We start from the raw sequence: 14492 nt of genomic DNA, 5'->3' as shown, positions 1-14492 counted from the left end.
TTTATTCATCCAAATAGCAAACTCATCACCACTCAACCTGACCAACTCGGCTATGTCCCCGTGCTGCAGTTCTCTGTCTTATCTAGATCATTTGCAATTGAATGGAATAGATCCCTTTTGGACAAAGTGGATTCACCTGCTGCTGCAGTGACCACAGGTGTGATAACATCTAGAATTGGCATCTGGTGCGATCTCTCCGCTTCCACTCCAAAGAAAGTTACCTGTTTATTCCTATCATGCATTGGTTTTTGGGGTTTTCTTTGAGTAATGATGATCTCTTTAGTAGTCTGTTGGCGCCCTCTCCTGGAGGAATAGTTTGCTTGCTCTTGGACATTCTAAAAGAGAGGTCATGATAGACATTGAGCTTCTGAGCTCAATTGGGGACAGTCATGGGTGATGAATGTTTGCAACCTACTGCGAAGCCTCATACCGCAATATAAGGAACGTCAAATACTAAGAAAGGGCGGCCTATGAAAGAATTACTACTTTCAATAAGTACACTTAAACGGCTAATTGGGAATAGAAAAACTGTAAAAAGCCCTCTGAGAAAGCCCCCCTCTAACCTTTGATAGTAAGCTTTTCTGTAGTCTGCCTGTTGATGTATTTTCCGTTTGAACTGTGCACAACATGAAGAGACGGAACACTGGCGGCTTGTCACAATGCCCCCCGATGACATCACAATAGCGCTGCTGCCTAGAAAACAAGCTGCGCAGAAGAAGTTGTTCTTTGGGTGGGAGGGTGGGCTAGTGGAAGGAGGGGGCAATCTCTTTTTTTCCCGGGTGGTAGGGGGATGACAGGAGAAGGGAAGCGGGTGGTGAGAAAGGTACAGAGGGCAGGGTTTGGGGGCTGGGAAGGAAAGGGAAAAGATTAGGGTTTGGGGATGATGAAAGGGCTTTCTACGGGTAAGGATGGCAAAGGGTGGCAGTGACGGAAAGTCAGGCAACCTGTCCTGTCCGTCTTTTTGTATCGTGAATTGGAAAGACTGCAAGGGGGAGGGGAGTTGCTTGCGCCCTAAAGGAGGAGTTATTCAGATTCATTGCAGTGGGCGGCGGCTGCAAAACGCACCATTCTTCTTGTTTTGGCTCTGCAAAGCAGCCTTTTCAAGGGTTGGCTTGGGTGACAAAATGTCTTGTGTAGGCGTGGGTTTGTCTCCCTCTCGCTCTCTCTCCCTAAGATGTGTCCGGCATAGGCCAGGGTGCCACTCGAGGCCCAAACCAATTCTGGTTATCGCTTCTCGGCCTTTTGGCTAAGATCAAGTGTAGTATCTGTTCTTATCAGTTTAATATCTGATACGTCCCCTATCTGGGGACCATATATTAAATGGATTTTTAGAACAGGGAGATGGAAAAAGAGCTTGCTCTGTCCACTCCACGCATTGACCTGGTATTGCAGTACCTCCAGGAACGGTGCACCCCTTCTTAACCCAGTTTCCAAAAGCAGAACTCAATTCACCTGATTCATATTAGCCCGATTTAATGAATTGGAAGAAAGCATACGTCTTCATATGCACCTCAATTTGGCCCATTCACTTTTCACACTTCCTCCTTTTGTTTTTTATCTTTCACACTTTTGACTTTCTTTATTCATCCAAATAGCAAACTCATCACCACTCAACCTGACCAACTCGGCTATGTCCCCGTGCTGCAGTTCTCTGTCTTATCTAGATCATTTGCAATTGAATGGAATAGATCCCTTTTGGACAAAGTGGATTCACCTGCTGCTGCAGTGACCACAGGTGTGATAACATCTAGAATTGGCATCTGGTGCGATCTCTCCGCTTCCACTCCAAAGAAAGTTACCTGTTTATTCCTATCATGCATTGGTTTTTGGGGTTTTCTTTGAGTAATGATGATCTCTTTAGTAGTCTGTTGGCGCCCTCTCCTGGAGGAATAGTTTGCTTGCTCTTGGACATTCTAAAAGAGAGGTCATGATAGACATTGAGCTTCTGAGCTCAATTGGGGACAGTCATGGGTGATGAATGTTTGCAACCTACTGCGAAGCCTCATACCGCAATATAAGGAACGTCAAATACTAAGAAAGGGCGGCCTATGAAAGAATTACTACTTTCAATAAGTACACTTAAACGGCTAATTGGGAATAGAAAAACTGTAAAAAGCCCTCTGAGAAAGCCCCCCTCTAACCTTTGATAGTAAGCTTTTCTGTAGTCTGCCTGTTGATGTATTTTCCGTTTGAACTGTGCACAACATGAAGAGACGGAACACTGGCGGCTTGTCACAATGCCCCCCGATGACATCACAATAGCGCTGCTGCCTAGAAAACAAGCTGCGCAGAAGAAGTTGTTCTTTGGGTGGGAGGGTGGGCTAGTGGAAGGAGGGGGCAATCTCTTTTTTTCCCGGGTGGTAGGGGGATGACAGGAGAAGGGAAGCGGGTGGTGAGAAAGGTACAGAGGGCAGGGTTTGGGGGCTGGGAAGGAAAGGGAAAAGATTAGGGTTTGGGGATGATGAAAGGGCTTTCTACGGGTAAGGATGGCAAAGGGTGGCAGTGACGGAAAGTCAGGCAACCTGTCCTGTCCGTCTTTTTGTATCGTGAATTGGAAAGACTGCAAGGGGGAGGGGAGTTGCTTGCGCCCTAAAGGAGGAGTTATTCAGATTCATTGCAGTGGGCGGCGGCTGCAAAACGCACCATTCTTCTTGTTTTGGCTCTGCAAAGCAGCCTTTTCAAGGGTTGGCTTGGGTGACAAAATGTCTTGTGTAGGCGTGGGTTTGTCTCCCTCTCGCTCTCTCTCCCTAAGATGTGTCCGGCATAGGCCAGGGTGCCACTCGAGGCCCAAACCAATTCTGGTTATCGCTTCTCGGCCTTTTGGCTAAGATCAAGTGTAGTATCTGTTCTTATCAGTTTAATATCTGATACGTCCCCTATCTGGGGACCATATATTAAATGGATTTTTAGAACAGGGAGATGGAAAAAGAGCTTGCTCTGTCCACTCCACGCATTGACCTGGTATTGCAGTACCTCCAGGAACGGTGCACCCCTTCTTAACCCAGTTTCCAAAAGCAGAACTCAATTCACCTGATTCATATTAGCCCGATTTAATGAATTGGAAGAAAGCATACGTCTTCATATGCACCTCAATTTGGCCCATTCACTTTTCACACTTCCTCCTTTTGTTTTTTATCTTTCACACTTTTGACTTTCTTTATTCATCCAAATAGCAAACTCATCACCACTCAACCTGACCAACTCGGCTATGTCCCCGTGCTGCAGTTCTCTGTCTTATCTAGATCATTTGCAATTGAATGGAATAGATCCCTTTTGGACAAAGTGGATTCACCTGCTGCTGCAGTGACCACAGGTGTGATAACATCTAGAATTGGCATCTGGTGCGATCTCTCCGCTTCCACTCCAAAGAAAGTTACCTGTTTATTCCTATCATGCATTGGTTTTTGGGGTTTTCTTTGAGTAATGATGATCTCTTTAGTAGTCTGTTGGCGCCCTCTCCTGGAGGAATAGTTTGCTTGCTCTTGGACATTCTAAAAGAGAGGTCATGATAGACATTGAGCTTCTGAGCTCAATTGGGGACAGTCATGGGTGATGAATGTTTGCAACCTACTGCGAAGCCTCATACCGCAATATAAGGAACGTCAAATACTAAGAAAGGGCGGCCTATGAAAGAATTACTACTTTCAATAAGTACACTTAAACGGCTAATTGGGAATAGAAAAACTGTAAAAAGCCCTCTGAGAAAGCCCCCCTCTAACCTTTGATAGTAAGCTTTTCTGTAGTCTGCCTGTTGATGTATTTTCCGTTTGAACTGTGCACAACATGAAGAGACGGAACACTGGCGGCTTGTCACAATGCCCCCCGATGACATCACAATAGCGCTGCTGCCTAGAAAACAAGCTGCGCAGAAGAAGTTGTTCTTTGGGTGGGAGGGTGGGCTAGTGGAAGGAGGGGGCAATCTCTTTTTTTCCCGGGTGGTAGGGGGATGACAGGAGAAGGGAAGCGGGTGGTGAGAAAGGTACAGAGGGCAGGGTTTGGGGGCTGGGAAGGAAAGGGAAAAGATTAGGGTTTGGGGATGATGAAAGGGCTTTCTACGGGTAAGGATGGCAAAGGGTGGCAGTGACGGAAAGTCAGGCAACCTGTCCTGTCCGTCTTTTTGTATCGTGAATTGGAAAGACTGCAAGGGGGAGGGGAGTTGCTTGCGCCCTAAAGGAGGAGTTATTCAGATTCATTGCAGTGGGCGGCGGCTGCAAAACGCACCATTCTTCTTGTTTTGGCTCTGCAAAGCAGCCTTTTCAAGGGTTGGCTTGGGTGACAAAATGTCTTGTGTAGGCGTGGGTTTGTCTCCCTCTCGCTCTCTCTCCCTAAGATGTGTCCGGCATAGGCCAGGGTGCCACTCGAGGCCCAAACCAATTCTGGTTATCGCTTCTCGGCCTTTTGGCTAAGATCAAGTGTAGTGTTGTTCGAAGAGGTGGTTTAAGCTCCAGGCCACCTTAGTACAATGATACAATGCACACTGGAAGGTTGCGCTTGCTAGTACTCTGGGTGGATAGTATATTCATCTAGAGGAAAACATGGCCCTACCAGGATCGAGGCTATTAGACTGAGTAAGGGTGGGGGGCTATGGTACAACGTGCCCCAGGACTGACGACCCTGGAGTGAGTCTGAGCTTGCTGGCTTGGGACCCCGGCAAGCCTTGGGCTCTGTAGCACACCGTACCTTGCCTTTTCATACTTTTTGAGCATATTACCCTATCCCGGCCTTCTGGCTAGGAAGGGAAATTTTTATAATCCCAGTCGGAGGTCTGGTCAGCTTTGGGCTGAGAAACTAACACCCGGTTGGAGGTCTGGCTCAGCTTCGGCTGAGAAACCAACACCCGGTTGGAGGTCTGGGTCAGCTTCGGCTGAGAAACCAACACCCGGTTGGAGGTCCGGTTAGCCTTGGGCTGAGAAACCAACACCGGTTGACGGTCCGGGCAGTTTCGGCTGCGAAACCAACAACTAGTAGCTCTCTACTCCACTTGGGTAAGATGCCTGGGTGGACGCTGGGAGCAACGACAAGGCTCAACCAGGCTTCGGCTTGGGGGAGCACCGAAGATCCCTGACCCTTGCTGTGGCCTTCTGGCTCGGAGGGACGGGGTTGATTTTTGGGGACCCTCTCCTCACGGTGGGGTCCACACGAATCCTAGCCTTTGCACTGTTTTTGGTGTGACTTCGGTCATGCATTTTTTGTGGTGCTTTGGAAAGCTTCATTAAATCAAAAATCTGTTCTTATCAGTTTAATATCTGATACGTCCCCTATCTGGGGACCATATATTAAATGGATTTTTAGAACAGGGAGATGGAAAAAGAGCTTGCTCTGTCCACTCCACGCATTGACCTGGTATTGCAGTACCTCCAGGAACGGTGCACCCCTTCTTAACCCAGTTTCCAAAAGCAGAACTCAATTCACCTGATTCATATTAGCCCGATTTAATGAATTGGAAGAAAGCATACGTCTTCATATGCACCTCAATTTGGCCCATTCACTTTTCACACTTCCTCCTTTTGTTTTTTATCTTTCACACTTTTGACTTTCTTTATTCATCCAAATAGCAAACTCATCACCACTCAACCTGACCAACTCGGCTATGTCCCCGTGCTGCAGTTCTCTGTCTTATCTAGATCATTTGCAATTGAATGGAATAGATCCCTTTTGGACAAAGTGGATTCACCTGCTGCTGCAGTGACCACAGGTGTGATAACATCTAGAATTGGCATCTGGTGCGATCTCTCCGCTTCCACTCCAAAGAAAGTTACCTGTTTATTCCTATCATGCATTGGTTTTTGGGGTTTTCTTTGAGTAATGATGATCTCTTTAGTAGTCTGTTGGCGCCCTCTCCTGGAGGAATAGTTTGCTTGCTCTTGGACATTCTAAAAGAGAGGTCATGATAGACATTGAGCTTCTGAGCTCAATTGGGGACAGTCATGGGTGATGAATGTTTGCAACCTACTGCGAAGCCTCATACCGCAATATAAGGAACGTCAAATACTAAGAAAGGGCGGCCTATGAAAGAATTACTACTTTCAATAAGTACACTTAAACGGCTAATTGGGAATAGAAAAACTGTAAAAAGCCCTCTGAGAAAGCCCCCCTCTAACCTTTGATAGTAAGCTTTTCTGTAGTCTGCCTGTTGATGTATTTTCCGTTTGAACTGTGCACAACATGAAGAGACGGAACACTGGCGGCTTGTCACAATGCCCCCCGATGACATCACAATAGCGCTGCTGCCTAGAAAACAAGCTGCGCAGAAGAAGTTGTTCTTTGGGTGGGAGGGTGGGCTAGTGGAAGGAGGGGGCAATCTCTTTTTTTCCCGGGTGGTAGGGGGATGACAGGAGAAGGGAAGCGGGTGGTGAGAAAGGTACAGAGGGCAGGGTTTGGGGGCTGGGAAGGAAAGGGAAAAGATTAGGGTTTGGGGATGATGAAAGGGCTTTCTACGGGTAAGGATGGCAAAGGGTGGCAGTGACGGAAAGTCAGGCAACCTGTCCTGTCCGTCTTTTTGTATCGTGAATTGGAAAGACTGCAAGGGGGAGGGGAGTTGCTTGCGCCCTAAAGGAGGAGTTATTCAGATTCATTGCAGTGGGCGGCGGCTGCAAAACGCACCATTCTTCTTGTTTTGGCTCTGCAAAGCAGCCTTTTCAAGGGTTGGCTTGGGTGACAAAATGTCTTGTGTAGGCGTGGGTTTGTCTCCCTCTCGCTCTCTCTCCCTAAGATGTGTCCGGCATAGGCCAGGGTGCCACTCGAGGCCCAAACCAATTCTGGTTATCGCTTCTCGGCCTTTTGGCTAAGATCAAGTGTAGTATCTGTTCTTATCAGTTTAATATCTGATACGTCCCCTATCTGGGGACCATATATTAAATGGATTTTTAGAACAGGGAGATGGAAAAAGAGCTTGCTCTGTCCACTCCACGCATTGACCTGGTATTGCAGTACCTCCAGGAACGGTGCACCCCTTCTTAACCCAGTTTCCAAAAGCAGAACTCAATTCACCTGATTCATATTAGCCCGATTTAATGAATTGGAAGAAAGCATACGTCTTCATATGCACCTCAATTTGGCCCATTCACTTTTCACACTTCCTCCTTTTGTTTTTTATCTTTCACACTTTTGACTTTCTTTATTCATCCAAATAGCAAACTCATCACCACTCAACCTGACCAACTCGGCTATGTCCCCGTGCTGCAGTTCTCTGTCTTATCTAGATCATTTGCAATTGAATGGAATAGATCCCTTTTGGACAAAGTGGATTCACCTGCTGCTGCAGTGACCACAGGTGTGATAACATCTAGAATTGGCATCTGGTGCGATCTCTCCGCTTCCACTCCAAAGAAAGTTACCTGTTTATTCCTATCATGCATTGGTTTTTGGGGTTTTCTTTGAGTAATGATGATCTCTTTAGTAGTCTGTTGGCGCCCTCTCCTGGAGGAATAGTTTGCTTGCTCTTGGACATTCTAAAAGAGAGGTCATGATAGACATTGAGCTTCTGAGCTCAATTGGGGACAGTCATGGGTGATGAATGTTTGCAACCTACTGCGAAGCCTCATACCGCAATATAAGGAACGTCAAATACTAAGAAAGGGCGGCCTATGAAAGAATTACTACTTTCAATAAGTACACTTAAACGGCTAATTGGGAATAGAAAAACTGTAAAAAGCCCTCTGAGAAAGCCCCCCTCTAACCTTTGATAGTAAGCTTTTCTGTAGTCTGCCTGTTGATGTATTTTCCGTTTGAACTGTGCACAACATGAAGAGACGGAACACTGGCGGCTTGTCACAATGCCCCCCGATGACATCACAATAGCGCTGCTGCCTAGAAAACAAGCTGCGCAGAAGAAGTTGTTCTTTGGGTGGGAGGGTGGGCTAGTGGAAGGAGGGGGCAATCTCTTTTTTTCCCGGGTGGTAGGGGGATGACAGGAGAAGGGAAGCGGGTGGTGAGAAAGGTACAGAGGGCAGGGTTTGGGGGCTGGGAAGGAAAGGGAAAAGATTAGGGTTTGGGGATGATGAAAGGGCTTTCTACGGGTAAGGATGGCAAAGGGTGGCAGTGACGGAAAGTCAGGCAACCTGTCCTGTCCGTCTTTTTGTATCGTGAATTGGAAAGACTGCAAGGGGGAGGGGAGTTGCTTGCGCCCTAAAGGAGGAGTTATTCAGATTCATTGCAGTGGGCGGCGGCTGCAAAACGCACCATTCTTCTTGTTTTGGCTCTGCAAAGCAGCCTTTTCAAGGGTTGGCTTGGGTGACAAAATGTCTTGTGTAGGCGTGGGTTTGTCTCCCTCTCGCTCTCTCTCCCTAAGATGTGTCCGGCATAGGCCAGGGTGCCACTCGAGGCCCAAACCAATTCTGGTTATCGCTTCTCGGCCTTTTGGCTAAGATCAAGTGTAGTATCTGTTCTTATCAGTTTAATATCTGATACGTCCCCTATCTGGGGACCATATATTAAATGGATTTTTAGAACAGGGAGATGGAAAAAGAGCTTGCTCTGTCCACTCCACGCATTGACCTGGTATTGCAGTACCTCCAGGAACGGTGCACCCCTTCTTAACCCAGTTTCCAAAAGCAGAACTCAATTCACCTGATTCATATTAGCCCGATTTAATGAATTGGAAGAAAGCATACGTCTTCATATGCACCTCAATTTGGCCCATTCACTTTTCACACTTCCTCCTTTTGTTTTTTATCTTTCACACTTTTGACTTTCTTTATTCATCCAAATAGCAAACTCATCACCACTCAACCTGACCAACTCGGCTATGTCCCCGTGCTGCAGTTCTCTGTCTTATCTAGATCATTTGCAATTGAATGGAATAGATCCCTTTTGGACAAAGTGGATTCACCTGCTGCTGCAGTGACCACAGGTGTGATAACATCTAGAATTGGCATCTGGTGCGATCTCTCCGCTTCCACTCCAAAGAAAGTTACCTGTTTATTCCTATCATGCATTGGTTTTTGGGGTTTTCTTTGAGTAATGATGATCTCTTTAGTAGTCTGTTGGCGCCCTCTCCTGGAGGAATAGTTTGCTTGCTCTTGGACATTCTAAAAGAGAGGTCATGATAGACATTGAGCTTCTGAGCTCAATTGGGGACAGTCATGGGTGATGAATGTTTGCAACCTACTGCGAAGCCTCATACCGCAATATAAGGAACGTCAAATACTAAGAAAGGGCGGCCTATGAAAGAATTACTACTTTCAATAAGTACACTTAAACGGCTAATTGGGAATAGAAAAACTGTAAAAAGCCCTCTGAGAAAGCCCCCCTCTAACCTTTGATAGTAAGCTTTTCTGTAGTCTGCCTGTTGATGTATTTTCCGTTTGAACTGTGCACAACATGAAGAGACGGAACACTGGCGGCTTGTCACAATGCCCCCCGATGACATCACAATAGCGCTGCTGCCTAGAAAACAAGCTGCGCAGAAGAAGTTGTTCTTTGGGTGGGAGGGTGGGCTAGTGGAAGGAGGGGGCAATCTCTTTTTTTCCCGGGTGGTAGGGGGATGACAGGAGAAGGGAAGCGGGTGGTGAGAAAGGTACAGAGGGCAGGGTTTGGGGGCTGGGAAGGAAAGGGAAAAGATTAGGGTTTGGGGATGATGAAAGGGCTTTCTACGGGTAAGGATGGCAAAGGGTGGCAGTGACGGAAAGTCAGGCAACCTGTCCTGTCCGTCTTTTTGTATCGTGAATTGGAAAGACTGCAAGGGGGAGGGGAGTTGCTTGCGCCCTAAAGGAGGAGTTATTCAGATTCATTGCAGTGGGCGGCGGCTGCAAAACGCACCATTCTTCTTGTTTTGGCTCTGCAAAGCAGCCTTTTCAAGGGTTGGCTTGGGTGACAAAATGTCTTGTGTAGGCGTGGGTTTGTCTCCCTCTCGCTCTCTCTCCCTAAGATGTGTCCGGCATAGGCCAGGGTGCCACTCGAGGCCCAAACCAATTCTGGTTATCGCTTCTCGGCCTTTTGGCTAAGATCAAGTGTAGTATCTGTTCTTATCAGTTTAATATCTGATACGTCCCCTATCTGGGGACCATATATTAAATGGATTTTTAGAACAGGGAGATGGAAAAAGAGCTTGCTCTGTCCACTCCACGCATTGACCTGGTATTGCAGTACCTCCAGGAACGGTGCACCCCTTCTTAACCCAGTTTCCAAAAGCAGAACTCAATTCACCTGATTCATATTAGCCCGATTTAATGAATTGGAAGAAAGCATACGTCTTCATATGCACCTCAATTTGGCCCATTCACTTTTCACACTTCCTCCTTTTGTTTTTTATCTTTCACACTTTTGACTTTCTTTATTCATCCAAATAGCAAACTCATCACCACTCAACCTGACCAACTCGGCTATGTCCCCGTGCTGCAGTTCTCTGTCTTATCTAGATCATTTGCAATTGAATGGAATAGATCCCTTTTGGACAAAGTGGATTCACCTGCTGCTGCAGTGACCACAGGTGTGATAACATCTAGAATTGGCATCTGGTGCGATCTCTCCGCTTCCACTCCAAAGAAAGTTACCTGTTTATTCCTATCATGCATTGGTTTTTGGGGTTTTCTTTGAGTAATGATGATCTCTTTAGTAGTCTGTTGGCGCCCTCTCCTGGAGGAATAGTTTGCTTGCTCTTGGACATTCTAAAAGAGAGGTCATGATAGACATTGAGCTTCTGAGCTCAATTGGGGACAGTCATGGGTGATGAATGTTTGCAACCTACTGCGAAGCCTCATACCGCAATATAAGGAACGTCAAATACTAAGAAAGGGCGGCCTATGAAAGAATTACTACTTTCAATAAGTACACTTAAACGGCTAATTGGGAATAGAAAAACTGTAAAAAGCCCTCTGAGAAAGCCCCCCTCTAACCTTTGATAGTAAGCTTTTCTGTAGTCTGCCTGTTGATGTATTTTTCCGTTTGAACTGTGCACAACATGAAGAGACGGAACACTGGCGGCTTGTCACAATGCCCCCCGATGACATCACAATAGCGCTGCTGCCTAGAAAACAAGCTGCGCAGAAGAAGTTGTTCTTTGGGTGGGAGGGTGGGCTAGTGGAAGGAGGGGGCAATCTCTTTTTTTCCCGGGTGGTAGGGGGATGACAGGAGAAGGGAAGCGGGTGGTGAGAAAGGTACAGAGGGCAGGGTTTGGGGGCTGGGAAGGAAAGGGAAAAGATTAGGGTTTGGGGATGATGAAAGGGCTTTCTACGGGTAAGGATGGCAAAGGGTGGCAGTGACGGAAAGTCAGGCAACCTGTCCTGTCCGTCTTTTTGTATCGTGAATTGGAAAGACTGCAAGGGGGAGGGGAGTTGCTTGCGCCCTAAAGGAGGAGTTATTCAGATTCATTGCAGTGGGCGGCGGCTGCAAAACGCACCATTCTTCTTGTTTTGGCTCTGCAAAGCAGCCTTTTCAAGGGTTGGCTTGGGTGACAAAATGTCTTGTGTAGGCGTGGGTTTGTCTCCCTCTCGCTCTCTCTCCCTAAGATGTGTCCGGCATAGGCCAGGGTGCCACTCGAGGCCCAAACCAATTCTGGTTATCGCTTCTCGGCCTTTTGGCTAAGATCAAGTGTAGTATCTGTTCTTATCAGTTTAATATCTGATACGTCCCCTATCTGGGGACCATATATTAAATGGATTTTTAGAACAGGGAGATGGAAAAAGAGCTTGCTCTGTCCACTCCACGCATTGACCTGGTATTGCAGTACCTCCAGGAACGGTGCACCCCTTCTTAACCCAGTTTCCAAAAGCAGAACTCAATTCACCTGATTCATATTAGCCCGATTTAATGAATTGGAAGAAAGCATACGTCTTCATATGCACCTCAATTTGGCCCATTCACTTTTCACACTTCCTCCTTTTGTTTTTTATCTTTCACACTTTTGACTTTCTTTATTCATCCAAATAGCAAACTCATCACCACTCAACCTGACCAACTCGGCTATGTCCCCGTGCTGCAGTTCTCTGTCTTATCTAGATCATTTGCAATTGAATGGAATAGATCCCTTTTGGACAAAGTGGATTCACCTGCTGCTGCAGTGACCACAGGTGTGATAACATCTAGAATTGGCATCTGGTGCGATCTCTCCGCTTCCACTCCAAAGAAAGTTACCTGTTTATTCCTATCATGCATTGGTTTTTGGGGTTTTCTTTGAGTAATGATGATCTCTTTAGTAGTCTGTTGGCGCCCTCTCCTGGAGGAATAGTTTGCTTGCTCTTGGACATTCTAAAAGAGAGGTCATGATAGACATTGAGCTTCTGAGCTCAATTGGGGACAGTCATGGGTGATGAATGTTTGCAACCTACTGCGAAGCCTCATACCGCAATATAAGGAACGTCAAATACTAAGAAAGGGCGGCCTATGAAAGAATTACTACTTTCAATAAGTACACTTAAACGGCTAATTGGGAATAGAAAAACTGTAAAAAGCCCTCTGAGAAAGCCCCCCTCTAACCTTTGATAGTAAGCTTTTCTGTAGTCTGCCTGTTGATGTATTTTCCGTTTGAACTGTGCACAACATGAAGAGACGGAACACTGGCGGCTTGTCACAATGCCCCCCGATGACATCACAATAGCGCTGCTGCCTAGAAAACAAGCTGCGCAGAAGAAGTTGTTCTTTGGGTGGGAGGGTGGGCTAGTGGAAGGAGGGGGCAATCTCTTTTTTTCCCGGGTGGTAGGGGGATGACAGGAGAAGGGAAGCGGGTGGTGAGAAAGGTACAGAGGGCAGGGTTTGGGGGCTGGGAAGGAAAGGGAAAAGATTAGGGTTTGGGGATGATGAAAGGGCTTTCTACGGGTAAGGATGGCAAAGGGTGGCAGTGACGGAAAGTCAGGCAACCTGTCCTGTCCGTCTTTTTGTATCGTGAATTGGAAAGACTGCAAGGGGGAGGGGAGTTGCTTGCGCCCTAAAGGAGGAGTTATTCAGATTCATTGCAGTGGGCGGCGGCTGCAAAACGCACCATTCTTCTTGTTTTGGCTCTGCAAAGCAGCCTTTTCAAGGGTTGGCTTGGGTGACAAAATGTCTTGTGTAGGCGTGGGTTTGTCTCCCTCTCGCTCTCTCTCCCTAAGATGTGTCCGGCATAGGCCAGGGTGCCACTCGAGGCCCAAACCAATTCTGGTTATCGCTTCTCGGCCTTTTGGCTAAGATCAAGTGTAGTATCTGTTCTTATCAGTTTAATATCTGATACGTCCCCTATCTGGGGACCATATATTAAATGGATTTTTAGAACAGGGAGATGGAAAAAGAGCTTGCTCTGTCCACTCCACGCATTGACCTGGTATTGCAGTACCTCCAGGAACGGTGCACCCCTTCTTAACCCAGTTTCCAAAAGCAGAACTCAATTCACCTGATTCATATTAGCCCGATTTAATGAATTGGAAGAAAGCATACGTCTTCATATGCACCTCAATTTGGCCCATTCACTTTTCACACTTCCTCCTTTTGTTTTTTATCTTTCACACTTTTGACTTTCTTTATTCATCCAAATAGCAAACTCATCACCACTCAACCTGACCAACTCGGCTATGTCCCCGTGCTGCAGTTCTCTGTCTTATCTAGATCATTTGCAATTGAATGGAATAGATCCCTTTTGGACAAAGTGGATTCACCTGCTGCTGCAGTGACCACAGGTGTGATAACATCTAGAATTGGCATCTGGTGCGATCTCTCCGCTTCCACTCCAAAGAAAGTTACCTGTTTATTCCTATCATGCATTGGTTTTTGGGGTTTTCTTTGAGTAATGATGATCTCTTTAGTAGTCTGTTGGCGCCCTCTCCTGGAGGAATAGTTTGCTTGCTCTTGGACATTCTAAAAGAGAGGTCATGATAGACATTGAGCTTCTGAGCTCAATTGGGGACAGTCATGGGTGATGAATGTTTGCAACCTACTGCGAAGCCTCATACCGCAATATAAGGAACGTCAAATACTAAGAAAGGGCGGCCTATGAAAGAATTACTACTTTCAATAAGTACACTTAAACGGCTAATTGGGAATAGAAAAACTGTAAAAAGCCCTCTGAGAAAGCCCCCCTCTAACCTTTGATAGTAAGCTTTTCTGTAGTCTGCCTGTTGATGTATTTTCCGTTTGAACTGTGCACAACATGAAGAGACGGAACACTGGCGGCTTGTCACAATGCCCCCCGATGACATCACAATAGCGCTGCTGCCTAGAAAACAAGCTGCGCAGAAGAAGTTGTTCTTTGGGTGGGAGGGTGGGCTAGTGGAAGGAGGGGGCAATCTCTTTTTTTCCCGGGTGGTAGGGGGATGACAGGAGAAGGGAAGCGGGTGGTGAGAAAGGTACAGAGGGCAGGGTTTGGGGGCTGGGAAGGAAAGGGAAAAGATTAGGGTTTGGGGATGATGAAAGGGCTTTCTACGGGTAAGGATGGCAAAGGGTGGCAGTGACGGAAAGTCAGGCAACCTGTCCTGTCCGTCTTTTTGTATCGTGAATTGGAAAGACTGCAAGGGGGAGGGGAGTTGCTTGCGCCCTAAAGGAGGAGTTATTCAGATTCATTGCAGTGGGCGGCGGCTGCAAAACGC

At 46.8% G+C, this 14492-nt stretch overlaps 8 non-coding genes across 8 annotated transcripts; all 8 read left to right on the top strand.

Annotated features, from left to right (window-relative positions):
- Positions 1–1226: 1226 nt before the first annotated feature.
- On the top strand, positions 1227–1417 carry LOC142267304 (U2 spliceosomal RNA). Its single transcript, XR_012733218.1, has one exon. It is a non-coding gene; the product is annotated as a U2 spliceosomal RNA (small nuclear RNA).
- A 1387-nt stretch (positions 1418–2804) lies between these two features.
- LOC142267303 (U2 spliceosomal RNA) lies at positions 2805–2995 on the top strand. The gene has a single exon (XR_012733217.1). It is a non-coding gene; the product is annotated as a U2 spliceosomal RNA (small nuclear RNA).
- A 2189-nt stretch (positions 2996–5184) lies between these two features.
- LOC142267262 (U2 spliceosomal RNA) lies at positions 5185–5377 on the top strand. Its single transcript, XR_012733185.1, has one exon. It is a non-coding gene; the product is annotated as a U2 spliceosomal RNA (small nuclear RNA).
- A 1387-nt stretch (positions 5378–6764) lies between these two features.
- Positions 6765–6955, top strand: LOC142267302 (U2 spliceosomal RNA). Its single transcript, XR_012733216.1, has one exon. It is a non-coding gene; the product is annotated as a U2 spliceosomal RNA (small nuclear RNA).
- A 1387-nt stretch (positions 6956–8342) lies between these two features.
- Positions 8343–8533, top strand: LOC142267301 (U2 spliceosomal RNA). Its single transcript, XR_012733215.1, has one exon. It is a non-coding gene; the product is annotated as a U2 spliceosomal RNA (small nuclear RNA).
- Positions 8534–9920: 1387 nt separating this feature from the next.
- On the top strand, positions 9921–10111 carry LOC142267300 (U2 spliceosomal RNA). The gene has a single exon (XR_012733214.1). It is a non-coding gene; the product is annotated as a U2 spliceosomal RNA (small nuclear RNA).
- A 1388-nt stretch (positions 10112–11499) lies between these two features.
- Positions 11500–11690, top strand: LOC142267298 (U2 spliceosomal RNA). The gene has a single exon (XR_012733213.1). It is a non-coding gene; the product is annotated as a U2 spliceosomal RNA (small nuclear RNA).
- A 1387-nt stretch (positions 11691–13077) lies between these two features.
- Positions 13078–13268, top strand: LOC142267297 (U2 spliceosomal RNA). The gene has a single exon (XR_012733212.1). It is a non-coding gene; the product is annotated as a U2 spliceosomal RNA (small nuclear RNA).
- Positions 13269–14492: the final 1224 nt, after the last annotated feature.

The sequence above is a fragment of the Anomaloglossus baeobatrachus genome, unplaced genomic scaffold, assembly GCF_048569485.1.
Source record: "Anomaloglossus baeobatrachus isolate aAnoBae1 unplaced genomic scaffold, aAnoBae1.hap1 Scaffold_2942, whole genome shotgun sequence".
Lineage (NCBI taxonomy): Eukaryota > Metazoa > Chordata > Amphibia > Anura > Aromobatidae > Anomaloglossus > Anomaloglossus baeobatrachus.
This window is presented reverse-complemented; position numbering and strand designations above follow the sequence as displayed.